The sequence below is a fragment of the Rhinoderma darwinii genome, chromosome 2 (genome assembly GCF_050947455.1).
Source record: "Rhinoderma darwinii isolate aRhiDar2 chromosome 2, aRhiDar2.hap1, whole genome shotgun sequence".
Classification (NCBI taxonomy): Eukaryota; Metazoa; Chordata; class Amphibia; order Anura; family Rhinodermatidae; genus Rhinoderma; species Rhinoderma darwinii.
In genome coordinates this window covers 415,738,641-415,762,086 of record NC_134688.1, presented here as the reverse complement: position 1 = coordinate 415,762,086, position 23,446 = coordinate 415,738,641, and the positions used below count along the sequence as shown (strand labels likewise).

General features: G+C 41.1%; 1 protein-coding gene across 2 annotated transcripts in view; it reads right to left on the bottom strand.

Annotated features, from left to right (window-relative positions):
* Positions 1-23,446, bottom strand: part of RAP1GAP2 (RAP1 GTPase activating protein 2) — a 669,125-nt gene that overhangs the window by 329,091 nt on the left and 316,588 nt on the right. The window lies entirely within an intron of this gene.

The window sequence follows — 23,446 nt, the reverse complement described above, 5'->3', positions numbered from 1 at the left end:
TTTTTTGTAGTGTCCCATGGTTACTAGTTACATCATATTGTATGTTCTGTGCTGGCTTTCTGTCTTTAGTCATGTACTAGGCCACGTGGTTAGAGGATGGTTGAATTAGACCATAAGCGTAATCTGCAACACAAACCCCCACCTGCTATATGCTATTTATAATACTAGTGTCTTCTTATGTGGCAGAGGGGCACTTGGGCCCCCTGAGGCACCAGAGCCTGGGTGCGATTGCTGCCTCTTCACCTGCTATAACTACGCTCCTGAGTCAGACTTTCGTAGACCATGTTGGCAATGCCCTCTCCATTATTTTATAAACTGGCTATACACATTATAATAGCTGTAGTTCAAATGCTCAACCGACTCCACTATAGACCTGAACCCCTTTGACTGACGTTTTTTTTTCCGGCAGGAACAAAGGATGGGCCATGTTGAAGTTCAACATGCCGTATAATTTTATTCTACCAACATCTGCTGTTGGTGGGTCTGGGTCACTTTTATCCAATGTGTATGGTTAGCTTTATCAGTGAGCCCTCAGATTGCACATAACCCGGGAATTGTGGTCCACATCCGATCCTAATAGAAAGCAAGAAATATGATAAAAATCAAACTCTTTAAAGGAACACTATAGAAAATATCCCAGCAATTCTTATTTTAATCTCTTCTTTTCTTTGGTCGTATCTTGACTCATATTGAAATTAAAACTGAGAAATATAAAAATAAATCTTCTATATTAGTTCCAGGAGATCAGTCATGTCCCTCTATTCCATCTCACAATCCTGTGGCTGACTGCAAGACAACTGGCTGCAGCAGGAGCCTCCTCCTCTGTCCTGTCTGCAGTAGGACACAAGAATATTTAGGACCCTGCCTTTTTCAGCCATTCACTAGCCAAAAATAGAAAAGATCTGAAGAAATTTAACCCCTGTGTTCTCTGCAGACTGTTTCAGGAACATGCAGATGACCCTGCAGACTGACAAACGCTGTGAGCAAGTTTATCTACGCTTTACTTTTCTTTATTATATTTAGGTTTAGTGTTCCTCAAATGTATTGTCCCTACCATATACAAGTTATGACTCCAAGCACTTATTTTATTTCCATTACTGTGCCAGATGGATGCAAGGTCATAAGACATGTAACGAAAAAAAAGCAACCTCCTGAAAAGGAGGTTGTGACATAGAAGAAGAAAATAATTACCAGCCATTTTTCCCATTGAGTGCACTCAGATTTATGAGAACTATTAGCAGAGCATTTGACTGAACATCCTGTTCTTTTATATGAGAAAAAATAGTACAATAATGATAAATGCTCAGAAAGTCCCTCTGCGCTGCGTCTTTGAAAGCCTTGATGATTTCTTCATAAACACGATATCGAAGGACGAGGAATTTGTCTCTCTTGACATGTCTATAATGAATGGCTTGGGGATTTAAGCCATTATGGTAACCATGTGGAACAGGCGACAGATCCTCTATTCATTAGCTATGGAAATAATTCTTCATGTATTACTGATATATTGTCCGAATTTCATGGCTTAATGTATTTAGCCTATTATTTTATATTTTGGCTAATAAGAAAGAATTCTTATCTTGCAATTATGTTTAGTCTTAGACATTTGCTAAAATTACTCAAAGAAAAACTAGCATTGCAAATTTTTTAATTCTGAATCTTAAAACAAAGGCACTAGTGCATGTATGGCAACTTTTCAGTACCAATCGTTTTTTTTATTAGAAAAAAAGGCAGAGAACTGTGAACTTCTAGGTCAGTAGCGGTCCCTGATTTCCCCAAGGTGTTCTTGATGGGGGGGGGGGGGGTATAAGTTTAGATGCGCTGCTATCTAATAACCATTTATCAAAACTGTGGTTAATAGTACAAGGCTAAAGAGTGACAGTGTGCATTTGTCACAGAACACACTATTTTATCAGTGTATCTTTAAATATAATTTCCCTAACGCATACCCAGGGCGTAAATATAGGTGGTGCAAAGGTTGCAGGGGTATCCGAAAACCTAAAACTTAAAAGGGGCTTGTAAGATCCTTCTGCCCCCTAAGAGAATACAGATACTATAAATGTTGTGTGATAAAAGGGGGCCCTGTTACAGATTTTGTATCATGATCTAGGAATTTGAAGTTACCCCTCTTACATACCTGTTAATATAATGACAGCCTAAGCTGATCGATTCAGAGCGCAACCTTGTGGTGGTTGGACTATTATCAGATCGCTGCTCTTTTATGAGTATAATTTATGATAAGGATATTTTATGGGACTACGCAACTCCCTAATGTATTACTATATCTTCGTCAAAGGTAAACCTATTGTTAAAATTATAATAAGACAATCAAGAATATATCTGTCTTATTTTATATGATATCTTAAGTTGTTAAAGACCACATAGGACTTCATGCACTGTATGAATAACAGTCAGGTTGGGGTTACACGGTCAGATTTTCACCTCCATCAGGTATGTACAGTACTTCTTTAATGGAACACTAATCTAAAACACAAAATGTGGTGTCTTCTCTTCCAATGAATATTCTATGTCGCAATGATAATGGTAATCATTAGGTTGACTAATGAGGAGTTCAAGCTATAGGCATCCTCATAAGGATCTGCCAGGCATAGCCAGACTTTTCTTTACTGAGGGCAAAGATTTAGGTTGCTGCTCTAGCCCTGTATCTGGCTCTGTATCTAAAAATCATGGGTATGGCTTGTTGGCACCTACGCACCTCCCTGAACAAAAGAGGGGGGTTTGGAACTCTGCAGTTATTGAGTCAGCAGAGCGTTGTTGACTTTTATGCAGCACTCAGCGGTCCCGCTCTGTAACTTTACGTGATCTGCCACTTTGTGGTTAAGTTGTTGTGGCTCCTAAATGCTTCCACTTTGCAATAATACCACTCAGTTGATCATGGAAGATCTGGGAGGGAAGAAATTTCCCAAACTGACTTGTTGCAACGGTGGCATCCTATTACAGTACCATGCTCAAATTCAGTGTGTTCTTTAGAACAACTAATTTCTTCACAAATGCTTGCAAAGGCAGACACCATGGCTAGGTTCTTGATTTTATACACCTGTGGCAATGGGACTGAATGGAACGACTGAATTCAATGATTAGGAGGTGTGTCCCAATACTTTTGTCCATATAGTGTATGTCATATCTATCTACTCCATGCTGCTAATACCAACACTTGTTCCCGATCATTGCTCTGTTCCTCGAATCTTTTATGTGGGGAAAAAAAATAATCACTAGTCGGCCCCACATCTCCCTGTTCTGCCAACATGATGCAAATACATGAGGACGAACAGTTATATTAACGATCGTTCCTCTTCATACATTAAGAAATGTTGCCCATTGTGACTAGAGCAAACAAGCGCCGATTGACGTGCTGTATCGTTGATCGGCGCTCGTTTTTCCAGGCAGTATCGGACTGTGTAAAAGTACCTAGTCTTCAAACAATTAGCCTTCTTGGGTAAGGATAATTTTACCGACCCAATACTGGCTGGAAAAACGAGCGCCTATCGACAATGCAGCTCATCGATCGGCACTCGTTAGCTCTATTCACACGAAGCAACGATGGTTAATGTATGGGGACGAACGATTTTTCTACGATCGTTCGTCCCCATAGATTTGAATCATTTCTGTAGAACATCTCTTTGTTTACACTAGCTGCCATTTTTTATGGCCGCTTAAAAGATTAGATCAGCTGACAAATGAGCGTTTGCTCGTGCATCAGTGGATCATTGCCCTGTTTACGCAGGGCAATGACCGGGAATGAGCGTTCGTACGAACGCTAGTTTGCCCGACCATTGGCCTGTGGAATAGGGCCTTAACTTCGTGGATTCACTCTGGGCTAGTGGAAAGTGGGTAATGATCTTGAATCTATTCTTGAAACCATACTCTATCATGGAGATTAAAGCACTTGTTTACTAAGAAGAAGCTGATTAAAGCTACTGGAAGAGCCATTTTGGAATGTCATTCTTTATCTTCGTGCTCACTATCTTCAGCGTGCTAGAGACTAATTAGCAGATTGCTTCTCGACAGTCAAACTTCCTTAACAGCTTGTAAAAGAAGTGGCAAGTGAGAGCCCTTCAGGAGGAGAGAAACCTCTACAAAAATTAAAATTTTATTTTTTGCTCCATGTAATATAAGCGGTGAACCGTGCTTCAATTTATACACTAAACACAATCATATGTTACTAACCAACAATATGCAGCACTTACAGTGGGGAAAATACCTGTGAACTTGGCCTGAAAAATAAAGGTTCTTTTTGATACAATGCTTTCCAGCTAGGTCTTAAAGGGAATGTGTTGTTAGCAAAAAATGTTGTTTTTTTTTAGTTAAACAATTAGTGTGTGGGTGATTAAACATTGTTCTAATTTTTTTTTTTTTTTTCACGAGTCAGGAAATATTATAAATTGGATTCAATTGGATTCTAATTTATAATATTTCCCATTGCTGGTCACTAGATGGAGCCATTCCCAAAATTGCAGCATTGCATGTGGTAAAGCAACCACATTGCTTTATGCTGCAAAATTGGGAAAAAATCCCTCGCTCTAGTGAGCTCTCAGAATCCCCCCCTCCTTTATCCTGGCTAGTGCCGGGAGAAACGAGGGGATTGAACGGTCTAACCTCCTACACTGTGTGTCGCCATTTTTTGAGCTAACACACAGTGTAGTAGGTTAACATACACTAGTAAACACACAGTAAAACACGAACATACATAGAAATCACTTACCTGCTCCCGTCGCCGCCGCTCCCTCCGGTCCGTCCGCTCCGTCTGCTGCCGCTGCTCCATGTGCACAAGTCCGGAAGCCGCGACCGGAAGTAGTATACTGTCCGGCCGCGACTTCCGGTCCACAGGAAAATGGCGCCGGACGGTGCACATTTCAAATTGGACTGTGTGGGAGCGGCGCATGCGCCGTTCCCACACAGACGGCGTACACCATAGTGGATGGAACGGGCCCCGTTCGCATTCCCTATGGGACTGGAGCTGCCGTATTCCATGTCTGTATGTGTCATTAATCGACACATACAGAAATGGAAAAAAAAATGGCAGCCCCCATAGGGAAGAAAAAGTGTAAAAATGAAAAAAAGTAACACACAAACACACAAATAAATACAAACGTTTTTAATAAAACACTAACATCAAACTGATAAAAAAAAAAAAAAAATTGTGACACTGTTCCTTTAAGGACACCAAATATAAGCCCTGCACCCATCTATTTGGGTTCATGCACATTGCGTATTTTGGCCAAAATATCAACTAATACCTCATGTTTATCATTTTTGCAGGATGCCGTCTGGTCTTGTGATTTTGGGGGAAAATTTGGTGTCTAGTGTGGTACACTTAGAAGGTGCCGGGCAGCCCGTCTGATCTAATAGTATGGGCGTAATTACTAGGCTCCAAGCCGGCATGGTGCACTACACGTAACCATGTGAATGGCACCTTACAGAAACTATATCTGTGTGCAATTATAATAATAGGCAGCCATCCCCCTTATAAATGGGAGACGTGAGAGTGGCTGTACATAAGTATTTTGCTCCTGTGTGTTCTCCCTCTATCTAGCATTGTGGCTTGTCTGCATCCTGCTGGAAACTGGTGTTTTATCTGCCCTTGTATCAGTAAGTATGGCCTTTTTATGTGGTTTTAGGCTCATGCATTCTGCTGTAATATGGGTTTGTATTGCATGTATCCATAACACAGCTACCACAGATTGCAAAGAGGCCATACTTTATGAAGTATGGAGACACACAGTGGTTTTTCTCACGGATTTATATGGAAATATTGAGTGAAAATATTGTGGCATTCTGCATTACGGAGCTTTTCTTCTCTAGAAGCATTGCTTCCAAGAAAAAATATGATGCCCTTCATTGGCTCCAATAAGCCAAAACACAGGTTGGTAGGCCTAAGTTCTCATGCGCATGGAGCCTGTACGGAGCCTAGGCACTACACATTTTGTCATATGGTGCCACTGTATGGCATTGTATTACAAAGGTATTCTAAGAAAGAATACAGTGGTAATACTGCATCTATTTCCTACTGGGCAGCAATGCTCAGTGGTCATTACTGTTGCCTTGTAGCCCTGGTGTCCTAGATTTAAATTTGACCAAGGACAACATCTGTATTGAGCTTGTATGTTCTCCTCGTGTTTGCATGTGTAGAAATACAAATAGGGACAGGGATCGATGTGAGTTGTGACAATCTCTGTACAGCGCTGTGGACTATATTGGCGCTATATAAATTAATAACATAAATAAAATATTGTACATATGAAATCAGAGGTACAGTATGGCCCTATAGAAGTCTATAGTCCCTGTATTAGGACTCCACTTAACTCAGTGGTTGTATGAAGCTGTAATATGTTTGTGTCCATGAGCCCAGCCGGGATATGGTGTTCACCATTTATCAAAACCAGCGCAACATAAGAAAAGTTGGGCAGAGAAAGGTGAAAATAAATATATAAAACTATATTCATACAATTCCAAATATTCTATATTCATGCAAATATGTACCCAAATACTGAACGTTATTGATAAAACAAGCATCGACTGTGTTCACCTAGTGTTCCTTATTTCTCTTAAGACAGCAGAGTAGTATGTCTGTTAGCGATATTATATTACGCACCCAGCATCTAGGCAGTGCCATAAAATATACAACAATCAATATGGAACCTATGGCAATCACACATCATCAACATTTAATGTGCACAAATGAAAAACCATCAATTCAATCAAGTTGCGTCTGATTTGCACCTGGTCCACATATGCATATAATTAACAAGCCATATCAAATGAAAAACAGTCACTTCAAATATACTTTTAATTACATGCAAATACACGGCAGGTGCCAATAAATGGCTGCCTGCACATGGTGATGTGAATTAAGCAGATCCGTCATAAGAAATACTGACAGTACACTCCGTTCAGTTAAAAAAAAGTAATTGTGCCAATGATGAATGCTTGATGCATAGACAAAGTATTATCTACTAGCCCTGTCCACCAGAACTAGAAAATTATAGGGCATGTTTAAAAAGAAAAGCTGGAACTCCTACATTTTCAGGATGGTACTACACTGAGGATCCCATTAGTAGGGATTGTGATAATGGCAAATTAGTCTAAAAAATTGCAGTTCATTTGTCTTATGAATTGTAGCTCAGCCCCATTCACTTGAATGGGGTCGAGCTAAAATACCAGCCACAGCTCATGGACAACACCTTTAAAGGTGCTCATACTTGTTGTACCGGCTGTACCTCAGTTGTGCCGTGTGGCCGAGAAGCATACGTCAAAAACTGTACCAGGGTTTACCACAAATTAATTACTTTTGCTGTAAGTACAGGTGAAGCACATTAAAACCATGAGCTTCAACTGTACATTCAATGAAACTGCAATAAACCGTGTGTAGCTTTTGCCGCACGGTTTTCGGTCGCGCGGCTATCCCAGCAGCACCACCGGTACGAGTACAAGCATCCTAAATCTTTGCCATTGCAGGAAAGTGCTTGATAGAGTATACTGGAATATAGATTAGGGTAGATTGGAATATCATCACCACAGCTCTCAAATTTTGATTCTACTCGGTCAGCAATGAATGACATTCTCGCCATGTATTAATCCCCCACTGATTAGGTAATTTTTTTACCTAAACTGATCTAGTTTTTTAATATTAATTTAATTCTTTCCAATTTAAACTGATAATCTAATGAAATGTAGAATTTTAAAAGTGCTTCAAAGTGCAGCTAAATCTCTGGCTAAGGCTAGGGCTACATGGCGACTTTGGCAATATAGCCAAAGATTGCTGTGTCGCCAACGCGTGTGGTTGACTTGCGTCCTGCAAGTTGCCACGACCTCGATGATATACTCAGCGGCTTTGGATTTCTTGCCACTGTGAACCGTGTAGTCCTAGCCTAAAACTATCCGTAGAGTTAACAAATTTGCATCTTTGTAATGTATCGGCATCATAGTTTTCGGATTGTTACTTATTTTCTATATGATTCACTGTATTTAAACGATATATATTGTGCTCCCACAAATATGAAAAATTGAAAATTCACTGAAGTGATAAATGAGTAAAATGTATAACTTTTATTTCATAGCTATTAAAAACAGGGGTACAAATACCACTGTGAAAAGCCCAACCGTGTATTTAAAAACGTATTAAACAAATACTCCAAGTCCTAATTCGTTTGCGAACCCTCTATGACTGGGTATATAAACAGAGATATCAAAAATGGAATCAGCGTTTGAACATTGGTGTAACAGTGGTTTAGACCCTAAAACACACCGGAGACTGCAGTTAACCGCACCTAGATCTCCTGATGTTAAGGATACACAACAATGCCACTGCCCCCTACGCAAAATTCCCTCACTTAACCCGACCCTACGCGTTTCTATACTTATCATCAGGGGTCTGTAGCTTGGTCAGTCTGGCCAGGATGCCAGCGATATTTCTTCAGCAGCAGATATTCTACTGCACAACACGGAAGCATGCACGCATAGATGTCAGCGGCATGCTTCACTACGGGACTCTGAGTTACTATGAACTGGATACTCCTCCCCCATGCTTCGGCGGCATACTACGAACCAGCCAATCACACTCGCCCACCACATCCGTGACGCTCAACCATGTGACTCCCGGCTGTCAGCTGACATACCCGGAAGCAACATTGTAAACACCACAGAACGTGCAGACTCAATGGGAGGCTGTAGAAGTATCTACTTACTGCACAGAGCCTCATACTATTCAAGGATAGAGTATAACAATATTAGGTTGGATACATATTGCGGATCAGCTCAAGACCGCAATTGGACTGCCACGATAGGAGCACCTACCCTGGAAATACATATTGTATGAATGGAAAAACGATATTAATGTCAACCACACTTTGGACATTTGAAACCCTCCTGGACTGAATTACCATGCCTGTTACTATTAAATGGTATACTGCAAGTAACTGTGCTTGGACTAGGATTAAATTGCCATACCCCTACCTAGAGGACCGACAAACCCTGTAATTATATACATTATGCAACATGGGAAGAAATCTGCTATTACCTGGTAACTGTCTACTAGCAGGTTAGTTATTGTTGTAATCGATCACATCTAAGTCACGAACTTGGATGTCATCGATAACAGCTCGATCCTGCGTGTCGGAAACACGCAGGACCCGCTGACACTGAACCCAGCGGTCCCACGAACTTGACAGATACAGGATTCAGAACAAGATACAGCTGCTCAGTATACTCAATACAAAGCAGTTGTATCTCAAAAAGTTACAATATTTTTTAATAAAATGTATTTAGGAAATTGCACCAATCACACTGATGCACAATTTTATCTTTAAAAAAATTGATGTCAAAGGTGTACATAGCCTTTAAGTCTAAGTTCACATCAGCGTTTTTCAATTTCACTGCTCTGATCCATTATATGAGAAGAATAATGAAAATGACATCAGCACAGACTTTATACCAGTATTTCTCATATAAATGAAACTTTGGAACTCCATACAAGCCTAATTGGACACTAACTTGTCAAACAACTTATGCTAATCTAATAATATACCAGATATATATCAACTTTGTTATTTACTTACTGTTGAAATTTAGTTTTATGCATTCTAATTCTGCGTGAAATTACTACTACTAGGTGTCTCCCTTCCTGTAATATTCTGTCCACCCCCTGTTGTCAAGGAAAATCCATCTCCAGTCACAGAGCAGAGGAGGCGGACTGCAGAAAGTGGGGTTGTGTCTCTTCACTGCCTGCCAATACAAGTTTATGGAGAGGGGAAACAGGAGGAGGGAGCAGAGATAGAAAGACACACAGACACACTGCCCATCAAGGTCTATGGAGAGCGGAGGTGGAGCCGGAGGAGTGAGCAAAGAGAGATAGAGACACAGACACGCTGACTCTAGAAGTCTATGGAAAGGGGAGGGGAGCATAAGGAGGGAACAGAGAGAGAGAGAGACACACACACAGATGCTGCTGCATATAGAAGTATAAGGAGAGGGGAGCAGCAGCAGAGAGGAAAACCCAGGCAGCTGGTAAGTGGTATATGTAACCCCAACGCTGGATTCTCAGCCACAGTGCTCATTACTGCTGTATAATCTCCATGCTGCTTCAGCTTCTATTATATATATATATATATATATATATATATATATATATATATATATATATATATATATATATAGGATAGATCGAGGTAGGAGAGCAGGATTCCACTCTTCTCTGTGTGCAATGTATAGAAGACATCTAGCTCCGAGAAAACTGACTATTAGAGATAGAGCCTGCAGAGGAGAAAACTGATAAAAAAAAATGCAGAGTACAAGTCATATAATGGCCAGAAATAGTGTTATTCCCCATGTACACACATATGACATCTTATTCTGAAAAGTCACCTGAAAAATTAACTACGCTTTAAGTTTCTTTTTTTTCTTTCTGGAGTTATACTTTAGATCAAAGACAGTCCCATAACAGCTGCATGGACTGTCTCTCTATTACATTTCAGACATCAAGGTGGCCGACCTATTTTTTTAAGGCCTTGACGGGGGAACAATTGGGTAAGCAATATGGTATGTGTCAATTATTGGATCTACCCTTTATTGGATTAGCATCTGTAGCTATTACTGGATGATGCAATGACCGACATGTAATATTTCAATACACCTGTAATGTCAGGATAGGGAGACAGACAGGTGAGCTCTAATCTACCCACCACTCCGTTCCTGCCTTCTTGCACAGCCCGTCCTAGGCGACGGCGTACAACTGGGTGACGGTCCATACGCTGAATATGTGCACGACAGACAAAACAAGACAGGGTACACAAGCAAGGGAAGTGGGGCAGTTGCCCACGGCAACACCGTGAGCAACAGAGTAGTGGACGAGCCGAGTCAAACCAGGAGAGTACGTGGCAACAAATGCAGTGCAGGAGAATAGTCAGTCAAGCCAGGGTCAATATTAAAGGAACAGTGTCATCACAAATTATTTTTTTATATGTTAAAGATGTTAGTGCTTTATTAAAAACGTTTATATTAATTTGTGTGTTTGTGTTTTACTTTTTCTTATTTTTACACTTTTTCTTCCCTATGGGGGCTGCCATTTTTTGTTCCATTTCTGTGTGTGTCGATTAACGGCAGCCACAGTCCCATAGGGCGCCATTTTCCTGTGGACCGGAAGTCGCGGCCGGACAGTAATATTACTACTTCCGGTCGCGGCTTCCGGATTTGTGCACTTGGACCAGCGGCAGCAAACGGAGCGGACGGGCCGGAGGGAGCCGCGGCGGCAGAAGCAGGTAAGAGATTTCAATGTATGTTCGTGTTTGTGTGTGTTTACTACTGTATGTAAACCTACTACACTGTGTGTTAGCTCCAAAAATGGCGACACACAGTGTAGGAGGTTACACCGTTCAAACCCCTCGTTTATCCCGGCACTAGCCAGGATAAAGGAGGGGGGGTGCTGAGAGCTCACTAGAGCGAGGGCTTTTTACCCAATTTTGCAAAGCTGCAATTTTGGGAATAGCTCCATCTAGTGACCAAAAATGGGTAGTATTATAAATTAGAATTAATTTATAATATTTCCTGACTCGTGAAAAAAAGAAAAAAAATTTGAACAATGTTTAATCACCCACACACTAAATGTTTATTTTTTTTTAAAAAAACATGTTTTTCTGGCAACACATTCCCTTTAAGCAGAGGTCAATGATAACAGCAGAAACAGCAGAGCAAGGAAACGGGAGAATCACAGGCAAAGGACAAGCAGCAAATTAAGGTATAAGTAGACCAAAGGCGGGAGCTAGCTCCGTCTGGCCAGGCTTTGATAGGCTCTCCCACTCCTCAGCCTACCAGCCTGAGTGGTAGAAGATTGAGTCACTCTAGCAGACCTAGGAACAGATGCAGACTGATTAACCACGGGCGTCGACACAGAAGCTGTCAGGCAAAACCTTTACAACACCCTTCTAGAACTGGAAAGTGTTCTAAATAATTAATGAAGTTTATCTATTGCTGTTATATTTAGCAGCCAGTGATGTGTTCATCCATAACTGATGAACTTTGTGCTATAAATTTATTTAATCATCAATAGAGCAGTATTACAGTTAGCATTGAGGGTTGTACTGTTATATTTCAAGCTATATTAGACATGAATTTATTAAAAGTTACCTGTCTTTATTCAGTGATAGTATAGTACATACGTCCTTGTATTGTTCAGTAGATTTGTATTACTCATTCAAACTTCACAATAGTAAAGAATTTAATGGGAAAAATTACTCAGTCATTAAAACAGGGATTCTTTAAGTAAAAAACAGATATTCCTCCAGGGAAACATTTTATATATAAGTAATAGTTGGAACTATAACATTTTACATCGTGGTTAATGGAGGCACCTCTATAGGAAGGACAGTCTGCAGGGATGTCACGCGGCTTCTCCTCTGATAGTTAAATATTCATTTGTTTAAGTGACTTGTGTTTTCTTCTGCAGGCATGGTGCAGTAGTTTCTATGTATACTATGACATTGAAGGATGGGCTTTTAGTATCATCACCAGTTTCTGATGAGGTGACCTTGAAATGTGTTTTTGTTATTCTCTGGTAATGTTGTATTTCCTTGATCCGTGTGATCTCTATACGTACAGTTTTCATGACTTTGGAGTTGTGATTTAAAGGATCCCTAAAATAATTGTTTAATCCCGAATTGTATTTACCTTGTTCAGATCTTAAATGGGTTATCCAGGATTAGAGATGAGCGAACCGGGACAACCGAACCCGGTTTCGGTCTGAACATCGGGAAAAGTTCGGTTCGCGGCTGATAGAGAAAAGAGGCTGCTGATTAAAAATAAAATAAAAATCATTTCATACGTACCCGGTCGTTGTCTTGGTGACGAGTCCCTCTTCTTCCTCCAGTCCGACCTTCTTTCCTGACGCGGCAGCCTGTGATTGGCTGCAGAGGCCGCTGCAGTCTGTGATTGGCTGCAGAGGCCGCGGCAGCCTGTGATTGGCTGCAGCGGTCACATGGGCTGTAACGTCATCCAGGAATGTCGGGCCGGATGTCGAGAGGAACGCGTCACCAAGGCAACGGCCGGGAGACCGGACTGGAGGAAGCAGAAAGTTCTCGGTAAGTATGAACGTCTTTTTTTACAGGTTACTCTATATTCTGATCGGAATTCACTGTCCAGGGTGCTGAAACAATTACTGACAATCAGTTAACTCTTTCAGCACCCTGGACAGTGACTATTTACTGACGTCGCCTAGCAACGCTGCCGTAATGACGGGTGCACAGATGTAGCCACCCGTCATTACGGGGCCTCATGCACACGACCGTAAAAATACCCGTTATTACGGGTCGTAATTAAGACCCGAAATAGCGGGCCCATAGACTTCTGTTAGCCACGGGTACCTTCCCGTTTTCTCACGGGAAGGTGCCCGTGCCGTTAAAAAGATAGATCATGTTCTATTTTTTTATTTTACGGGCCGTGCTCCTATACTTAATAATGGGAGCACGGCTCGGAAAAATGACCGGCTGCCCGTGCCCAGCCGTGCTCATCTCCTGAAATACTCTGTGCTGCCTTAAACTATGTGGACAGGTCAGGATCCTGTTTCTTTTAAATGCTGCTGGGGAACCCGCTCGATCCACTATATAAGGCTGCGCTACAGTGCTTGGGAATAAGTGACTGGGGCAGAAGAGGATGGAGGCGCAGCCTTATATAGTGGATCAAGCGGGTTCCCCAGCAGCATTTAAAAGAAACAGGATCCTGACCTGTCCACAGAGTTTAAGGCAGCACAGAGTATTTCAGGAGATGAGCGTGCGGATCTTGTGCGGGGTAGTGACTTGCCAATCATGTGAAGGTGTTATTGAGGACAGGAGTGGAGGAGAGGTAACAGACTGAGAGCTACGTAATGGTAAGAGCAGAGTTCACAGCAGCACAGAATATTTCAGGAGAGGAGCGTGTGATTGGCTGCAGAGGCCGCGGCAGCCTGTGATTGGCTGCAGAGGCGGTCACGTGATGTGCGTGACCGCCACTACAGCCTGTGATTGGCTGCAGCGAGCGGCGACATGGATGAAACGTCATCGCTGGAGGCCGGACAGGAGGAATGTAAGTATGAACGTATTTATTTCTTTTTTTTATTACATTAAAATTGTATTTTCCGCTCGCTGAGCACGGTGCTGTCAAGGTTGCTGAAAGAGTTAGTGCAGCCCATTAACTCTTTCAGCACCCTGGACAGTACCATGCTCGGCGCACGGAAATTACAGGCTCGGTCAGAACTAGTTCGGTCCGAATCAAACTTTTTCGTGAAATTCGGCGAACTAGCCGAACCGAACTTTTCATAAGTTCGCTCATCTCTATCCAGGATGATAAAACATAGCTGCTTTCTTCCGGAAACAGCACCACACCTGTCCACAGGTTGCTTGTGGTATTGCAGCTCAGCTTCATTTGCTTCAATGGAGCTGAGCTGCAATACCAGACACAACCCAAAGACAGGTGTGGCACTGTTTTTGGAAGAAAGCAGCCATGTTTATCTCATTCTGAACAACCCCTTAAACGCAATATGGTTTAAAGAGGCTCTGTCACCACATTATAAGTGCCCTATCTCCTACATAAGGAGATTGGCGCTATAATGTAGGTGACAGCAGTGCTTTTTATTTAAAAACAAAAACATCTATTTTTACCACTTTATTAGCGATTTTAGATTTATGCTAATGAGTTGTGCTTAATGCCCAAGTGGGCGTATTTTTACTTTAGACAAAGTGGGCGTTGTACAGGGGAGTGTATGACGCTGACCAATCAGCATCATGCACTCCTCTCCATTCATTTACTCAGCGCATAGGGATCCTGCTAGATCCTTATGTGCTGTCTTATACTAACACATTAACAATACTGAAGTGTTTAGACAGTGAATAGACATTCCATGGGATGTCTATTCACAATCTCTGCACTTCGTTACTGTTTCTATGGTAGTTACAGCAGAGGAAGCGTGATCTCGTTGTAACCTGTCATTTGCTGTAACTACCACAGACAGAGTAACGAAGTGCAGGGATTGTGAATAGACATCCCGTGGAATGTCTATTCACTGTCTAAACACTTCAGTATTGTTAATGTGTAAGGATCCCTATGCGCTGAGTAAATGAATGGAGAGGAATGCATGACGCTGATTGGTCAGCGTCATACACTCCCCTGTACAACGCCCACTTGGTCTAAAGTAAAAATACGCCCACTTGGGCATTAAGCAACTCATTAGCATAAATCTAAAATCGCTAATAAAGTGGTAAAAATAGATAGTTTTTTCAAATAAAAAGCACTGCTGTCACCTACATTATAGCGCCGATCTACTTATGTAGGAGATAGAGCACTTATAATGTGGTGACAGAGCCTCTTTAAACCATATTGCGTTTAAGGGGTTGTTCAGAATGAGATAAACATGGCTGCTTTCTTCCAAAAACAGTGCCACACCTGTCTTTGGGTTGTGTCTGGTATTGCAGCTCAGCTCCATTGAAGCAAATGAAGCTGAGCTGCAATACCACAAGCAACCTCTTTAAACATATCTTTACGATAGAATTTGGTATTTATGCCTGCAGAATGCACCAATGTGAAAACTTCCTTAAATAGAGACAGAAATTCGAACAAGCACTGCATAATCTAATAGCATAAGTGAATATAAGAAACTTTGTAATATATCTTATTAGAGAAAAATGCCTCTTTCTCTATTTATCAGACTATTTTCTCCCCCACCACCTCCATGCTAAACAGTTCACTCACTCTGAATTTGCGAGTTTATCCATCTGGTCTTAGACAAGAGGGGCTCCCAGCTCACTGAGGGATCAGGTAATAGCTGCCCATAGAAGTCTATGGCGAGGGGAGTGGAAGAGGGGGCAGAGTGAGAGAGAGAGGAGAAAGACAAACACACATGTGATGCAGCTGCTCATAGTAAGATTTCTATGTTAATCCAGTGTGCTGGATTCTCAGCTACACTGCTCATTACTGCTGTATAATCTCCTCCATGCTGCTGCCAATGCTATATTTATGTGGTAGATCGAGATAGACGAGCCAGATGAACATCCATTCATTTTATTATCATGGCATTGGTCTGAGTTCTGCATACATGTAGCAACTCATACAGCCCAAGTGACAACCCCAATTTCAGAAATAAATTTTCCTGCGCACAGTAGACTTGTCCACTAATCGGACTGAAGGAAACGGCAAATGACATCTGAAGATCCCCAAATAACTAACAGCATAGTACAGTAGAACTCAATTATTGAAATTTTATTTTTATTTTTTATATATGTATATAATATTTGCTTGTTAGTCATAGCTTTTTAAGCTCTGAGTTCACTTTTTGTTAGTAAAAATAACAAAAGTGGATTATTTCCATTATTTCCTGTGGGATTTAAACTGAGGCCTAAATGCATCAGATCACATTAGTTCCATCAGGGTCAGCTTAACAGTTTATCAGTTATGGCTCTTGGAAGGCGGGGAGTGAAAAACGAAAATGTAAAAACAAAAAATGTTTGGGTCATTAAGGCGTTAAAAAAAAAAAACCCAGATCCATCAAGATACATTTTGACATCATCAAACCCATTTTGAAATACTAAATTATTGAATTCTGACTTAAGCCAGAAATCGCCTACAAAGAGCATCTATCAGTCTGGAGGACCCAGCATGTCTGTGAATTAAACAGACAGTTCATTCATTTAAATGGGCACCGTGTAATTCTTAATTTTCCCTGTGGTGGTGCTGTTGGGAACGGTTTACTTGTTGCTAAGTTTCACCACAGATTACAGCTGATCACTAAAAATCAAACCACCCTGTGATCAACAAATTATCAGGGAACCCTACGAACAAAAACGGACAACCTCTTTAAGGTCAGTTGGCAACAGATTGAAAAGTTCAGTTACAAATTACATCACTTTCAATCAACTTTTCAATCTGGTTTTCAGTTTCCATTGACTTTATTGAGAGCTAAAGCAAATCACATACAATAACTCTATGAAATTAATGGGACATTGCTATGCCCTATGGTTACAAGAAGTGCGTCATATACTTGGTGTAAGACAGACCATATGAAAACTAATGCACAGTAAAACTAAGGTCTTGCCTAAAGGCACACATCAGATCATTGCTTCTATTTACTAACCTGCACTAGAAAAATGACAAGATGTATCTAATTGGTTGCTGTGGGCAATATTCCACTTTCTTTTCCACTAGTTTTTATAATTGAGCCACATTGTATCTCTCCTGTATGAAATATTATAATGTTATCTCTATCTTTAATAGCCCTTCCAGGTCATTGATGATTTTCAGAGCTGTTCTTTAACCTATGAAGATTGAAAACCATCCTGCAATTTACTATATACCCTGGTAATGTATTAGCGACCCCACTCCAACTCTATTACCATTTCACAGAAATTGGTACCAATTTAAATAAAACAATATGATGCATTTTAAAGGAAAAGAGAATATTACATTTGCTGACGTGTAGACTACCTGGAGAACTTTAATGTCAATGACTGATTGTAAAGGATCCCGTTTTAAGTCCTTTATGAAAAAAAATGTAAAGCAGAATTATAAATTCTCTGCTATGTTACAGTGGTTCACAAACAAAAGTAGTACATACGTCTAATGTCTGATGGTTATCATTTTCACCCATGTGAGTAAAAAACAAGTCATCAAAAAGAAAAGTCAAAGGCATTGTGGTGTCTTAATAAGATGGAATCATGAATTGTTTACGCTTAGCAATTCTTCTTGGTCTATGAGCCATTCCTCAGGTGTTTGTTTTTGGAGAAATCAATAAATTTGTTATTATTTGTTGCGGACATAAGCAGTACTGCAGGTATCTGGCAGAAGCTCACTCCTCCTATCTCCATACAGACTAAAATGCATGGTACCGCCTGCGCCTTTAAGCAAGGACCACATACACAGTTTTGATGCAGTTTTTGGCTCAGTTTTTTTTAGCTATAGCCAGTACTGTATCCAAAAAGGAAGGATAGGTATATAGAATAGACTGATGCATCTCCTTCCTTTTGTGTACACTCCTTAACGTAGCTAAAAAAAAAAAAAAATCCTCACGAACAACTGTATCATAACTCTGTGTGTGTTCCTCGCCTTATTCATGTATTCACAACACAAATGTCAATGTCCCTTATGCCCATCAAGTAAGGACAGGTGGAAATGGAAACTGAGGGGAGAATGAAATAAAAACCACAGGTGTGAAAAAACTCAATCACCAAGGTGAGTACCTCGTCCCACACAAATCACTCAAAATGGCAGACCCTATTTTACAGATCAAAAGAATCACATGGCTTTGGGTGGCGACCGAGCGGACTTCCCCATAATGCCTTGCTGGAAGCCCTCCCTCTAGCACAGTAAATCATGAGGGGTATAGGTGTGGATCACTGATGACTCAGTGGATGACAATCATATGAGTCATAGCCATTATGAACAGCCCAACCAGAAAATTCTGCTGCAGAGAATTAGTGGACTAGTGTCAGTGAGAATGTTTCACAGTGAGAAGAGAATAGAGAATAGATCGATAGATTTACAAAAATATGATACATTTTAGAGAAAGATAGGGGTCAGTCAGTGTCAGTGTGTTAGTTAGGCAGAAACAGGCAGCCATTGCTATGAGTTAGTGCAGCTGCAGCTATACAATTCTTACACTAATTTGTGAATCACCAGTCTTTATCACATGACTTACAAATCTTCAATTTTATTAATCGTGGTGCGGATAGCGTGCCACTGTCTGCTGATACGGATGTTACATAACTCATTGCTTTGTAGACATTTAATTGCGAATAATAGTGCCACCAAAAATTGACGTACCGTTCTCCATTAAGCATTTATACAGTGCCTGTAATGACGGGGTAGGGAGACAGACAGGTGAGCCCTAATCTACCCGCCACTCAGTCCCTGCCTACTTGCAACGGCCCGTCCTAGGCGACGGCGTACAACTGGGCGACGGTCCCTACTCTCACTATGTGCACGACAGACAGGCAGACAAGGGTACCAAGAAGCTAAGGGAAAAGGGGCAGATGCCCACGGCAACACCATGAGCTACAAGAGTAGTGAACGAGCCGAGTCAAACCAGGAGTGTACGAGGTACCAAACGCAGAGCAAGAGAGTAGTCAGTAAAGCCAGGGTCAATATGAAGCAGAGGACAAATAGTACAAGCAGCAGCAGAGCCAGGAAACAAGCAGAATCACAGGCAAAGGAGAAGCAGGAAGTGAAGGTATAAATTAACAGAGGGCGGGAGCTTGCTCCATCTGGCCAGGCTGTGATAGGCTCTCCCACTCCTCAGCCTCCCAGCCTGAGTGGTAGAAGGAGTCACTCTATCAGACTTAGGAGCAGGTGCAGACTGAGTAACCACGGGCGTCGACACAGAAGCTGTGTCTGGCAGATCCTTTACAGTGCCGTGATAATTCAGTCTGTGTCTAAGTGAAAATATTTTTCTTCAAATAAATAGATTTTCATTTTAATTTAAATCCTTGTGCTGGTGGCGTGCCACTGCCTACTGATACAGCTGTCTAATGTGACGTCACTAATTGTTTTGCATATATCTAATTGCTAAGACGAGTGCTCCCAAAAATTGGCGTATTGTAATGCCTGAAGCATTTATACAGGGCTGTAATACTAACATATACACAGAAGAGAACAAGGAGTCATGTACTACTATGATATGAAAATAGAAAATTTAATTCTTTATTAATACAATACGTAAACAATGTAAAAATACAGAGGATCCAAAACTGGATTTAAATGTAAAAGCCACTATAAAATAGTAGGTCACCAAATTATAACCTAGCTAATACGAGAAGATCACACACTGTTAAAGATCAAATATTCACTTGTACAACAGATCTATATTAAACGATACCCTATTTGGAACAGGTGGATAACATTGTAAATGTCATAAATGAGAACTATGGTTCATGCAAGTATAGAACGTGTACAATGCAGGGTAAATGGCATATCCGCCGAAGAAGGAGGTATGCGTGGATGTGTGAAAAACACAGTTACATCTAGATGGAGAATTCTAAAGTGGTCTGCCAATCATGCAGTTCCCCAACTAAAAGTGCTAACAGACAAAGTCCCATCAGAGTATCAAAAAGCAAAGTGCCTTACCCATGGAGAGAAATGTAGTCAAGTGGCTCTAAAGAAGCGCCCCGACACGCGATACTCGTATAGCTTTATCAAGGGCTGTAATACATTATAAGGCCTCATGCACATGAACGTAAAAACTCCCATAATTACGAGCCGGAATTACGGGCCCATGGACTTCTATTGGCCACGGGTACCTCCCCGTATGCTTACGGGAAGGTGCCCGCACCGTTGAAAAATATGGAACATGTCCTATTTCAGGCCGTAATAACGGCACGGACAGGCCCATAGAAGTCTATGGGGCTCCCGTAATTACGGGTGGCTACGTGTGTGCACCCGTAATTGCGGGAGCGTTGCTAGGCGACGTCAGGGGATAGTCACTGTCCAGGGTGCTGAAAGAGTTAACTAATCGGCAGTAACTCTTTCAGCACCCGGGACAGTGACTACCGCTGGCGTTAATAGTATTAAAAGTTAACTTACATGCTTCTTCCTCCAGTCCAGCCTCCCGAGATGACATTTCATCCCAGGTGACCGCTGCAGCCAATCACAGGCCAGTCACAGGCTGCAGCGGTCACATGGACTGCCGCGTCATCCAGGGAGGTCGGACTGGATGTCAAAAGAGGGACGCGTCACCAAGACAACAACGTATGAACTTCTTTTACTTACAATCGCTGTGGAAACTCTGCCCGAAAGGGCTGCCCCTTCTCTCTTTCCAGCACTGATAGAGAGAAGGGGCTGCACTGATAGAGAGAAGGGGCTGCCGATTAGTGCGAAAACGGGTCCGTAAATACGGGTGGAATACTGGTGACACCGGACCCGTATTTACGGGCACGGGTCCGTCAATACTGGTGGAATACATATTTACGCCAGTATTTACAGGAGGAAAAAAATACGTTCATCTGCATGAGGCCTAAGGCTGCAATATTGCAGTCTGCGTCCAAGTGATATTTTTTAAATTTTAAAAAGGAAAAAAAAATGGATAGCATAGATTGTACAGGCTGTTTGTTACCACCCATAGCCAGATATGTTGCTGTCACTTTGACATTACTATTGCTCTTAGCATTAAAGAGCTTGAATGTAGTTGGATACGGTCCTAGCAGACCTGAGAATCGAATGCACGACTTTTCAGGGCAATCGGAGCGCTTTCGATTCGCAATGAATTTATTTGGACCAAATCGAATCTGACGGCCGGTTCGACAAAATCTGACCCGAAACTAATTTCGGGAAATTCGCTCATCTCCAATAACAGATCGCTTATAAATTGCCTGTGATCATATAAGAAAAAAAAACTTTTCTGTATCAAACATGCATAGATAATAATTCTGTATCGAACATATCATGAGCAAATCGCATTACTCATAGTCTTTCAGCTTGTATTTGGCCAGAAAAAAAAAGAGAGAATAGAAGGCAAGAGAAGTCAAAAGCAGATCAATTTTAAAATTAATTTATTCTTTCTAACAGGGCAGGAGGGTACATATTATTTTTCCAATCTCTTAAATCTTAACAGACTATTTATTATAATCCGGTTCTGATCAGCAAAGGGTACATTTCCCTTTAATCCCCCACCCATACCCCAGCCATGAATTAGTGATTCTCTTTTCTTATGGCTATATAGCAGTGTCATGCACCGTATAATGATTGTTGATGCTGCTAATGAAAAAAAATTAAGACATTAACAGCCTCATCTGCGAGACTTGCTTAATCCAATCACTGCACATCTGCGGAGTAAAAATGAGCTGTTCCGCTTTTCCCTGAGATAAGATTGATCGTCAAAGTGCCTCAGTCATGAGGAAAGAGATCATACACTGGGCACACATCCCACCTGCCGATGTTCTCAGCCGGTAGTGCCACGCTGTACAATTCACACCTCAGTGCAAAGACTGGTCACTGGGAGAATTATTCTGCAGCACAATATCATCTATGTTCACTACAACCAATGCTAAGAAGTGGCATTGCATAAAAGCATCTTAAGACCTCCTTCGCACACAGATGTTTATTTTTTTTGTCATTTAAACTGCATCAAAAACACTTATTTTAGGCCAGGATCAGACATACAGTTTGGATGCAGTTTTTGGCACATTTTTTTTTAGCCAAAACACAGAAGTGGACACAAAATGAAAGGACATGTATTAGTCTTTTCTTTAAACCTTCCATACCTTTTGGATTCGCTTCTGGCTGTAATTGAAAAAACTGAGCCACAAACTGCATACAAAACTGCATAAAAACGGTGTGGGTGATCCTGGACCTATGGTGTTTTTAGTGGCGTTTTTGGTGGCATTTTTCATTTACTGTCATTTTGTACAAGCTTTTTTTCTGGCTTTTTTTTTTTAAAGTCCTATAGAAAAGCCTATGGAAAAAAAAAAACAACGCCTCAAAAAACTCCATAATTGGAGCAAACTGTGCTTGGGAAAAAACGCCACTGACCACAAAATTGCCTCAAAAACGCCACAAATCAAAACACAGTTGTATCTAGTGCATTTTATATTTCACTACAGGCTTTAATATAACATCTGGCCACCCAACATAAATGCATCAGATACGCTGTAAGGCTGGATTCACACGAGCATGTTCGGACCGTGTGAATCCAGTCTAAGAATGAAATGGAAAACTCACAAAAACACAGCTAATATATATATGTAGCATAAATCCAAGTACGAGGCAGCGCTCCAATCTTAGTGAAAAAAATTGAGTATATGTTAATTCACAAATGCAACGTTTCAGTCCTACTCAATGGGGCCTATCAAGCCATGAGAAAGGCCCCATTGAGCAGGGCTGAAACGTTGCGCTTTGTGTATAAACAGATCCTCAACTTTTTTTCACTGACATTGGAGTGATACTTCATACTTGGATTTTTGGGTTAATACTCAAGACACTGGTCAGTTGTCCAGTGAGAATTTGTACCCTTAAATATACAGGGTGGTGTTGCTTTTCTACTTTTTTTGTATATATATATATATATATATATATATATATATATATATATATATATATATATATATGCATATATACACACACATATACACACACTCCTCAACATTGAAATTGAAACACCAGACAAGCAAGCCGTAAGGTTGTGCAAGAGGTAGTAGCAGGTGTCGCTAAGATCTGCAAGTGATCAAATTTTCAAGCACCTAGCTCCAATCTGTGGCATGTGGGAGGCATAAAATCCAGATTGAAAGCACAGTTTTTTAGCCACATGAAACCTCAAAATTCAGATCAAGTGGTGTGGGATGATTGTGTGATGCCTCATGTTCGTCAACGTGACAGTTGTCGCAAACTGAGAGGGACAAAATCCTTGAACTGAGAGACCTTGGTTTATCACTGCGGCAGATTGCTACACACCGAGGTCGAGATGTCAGCGCTGTTCAACGTTGCTTGT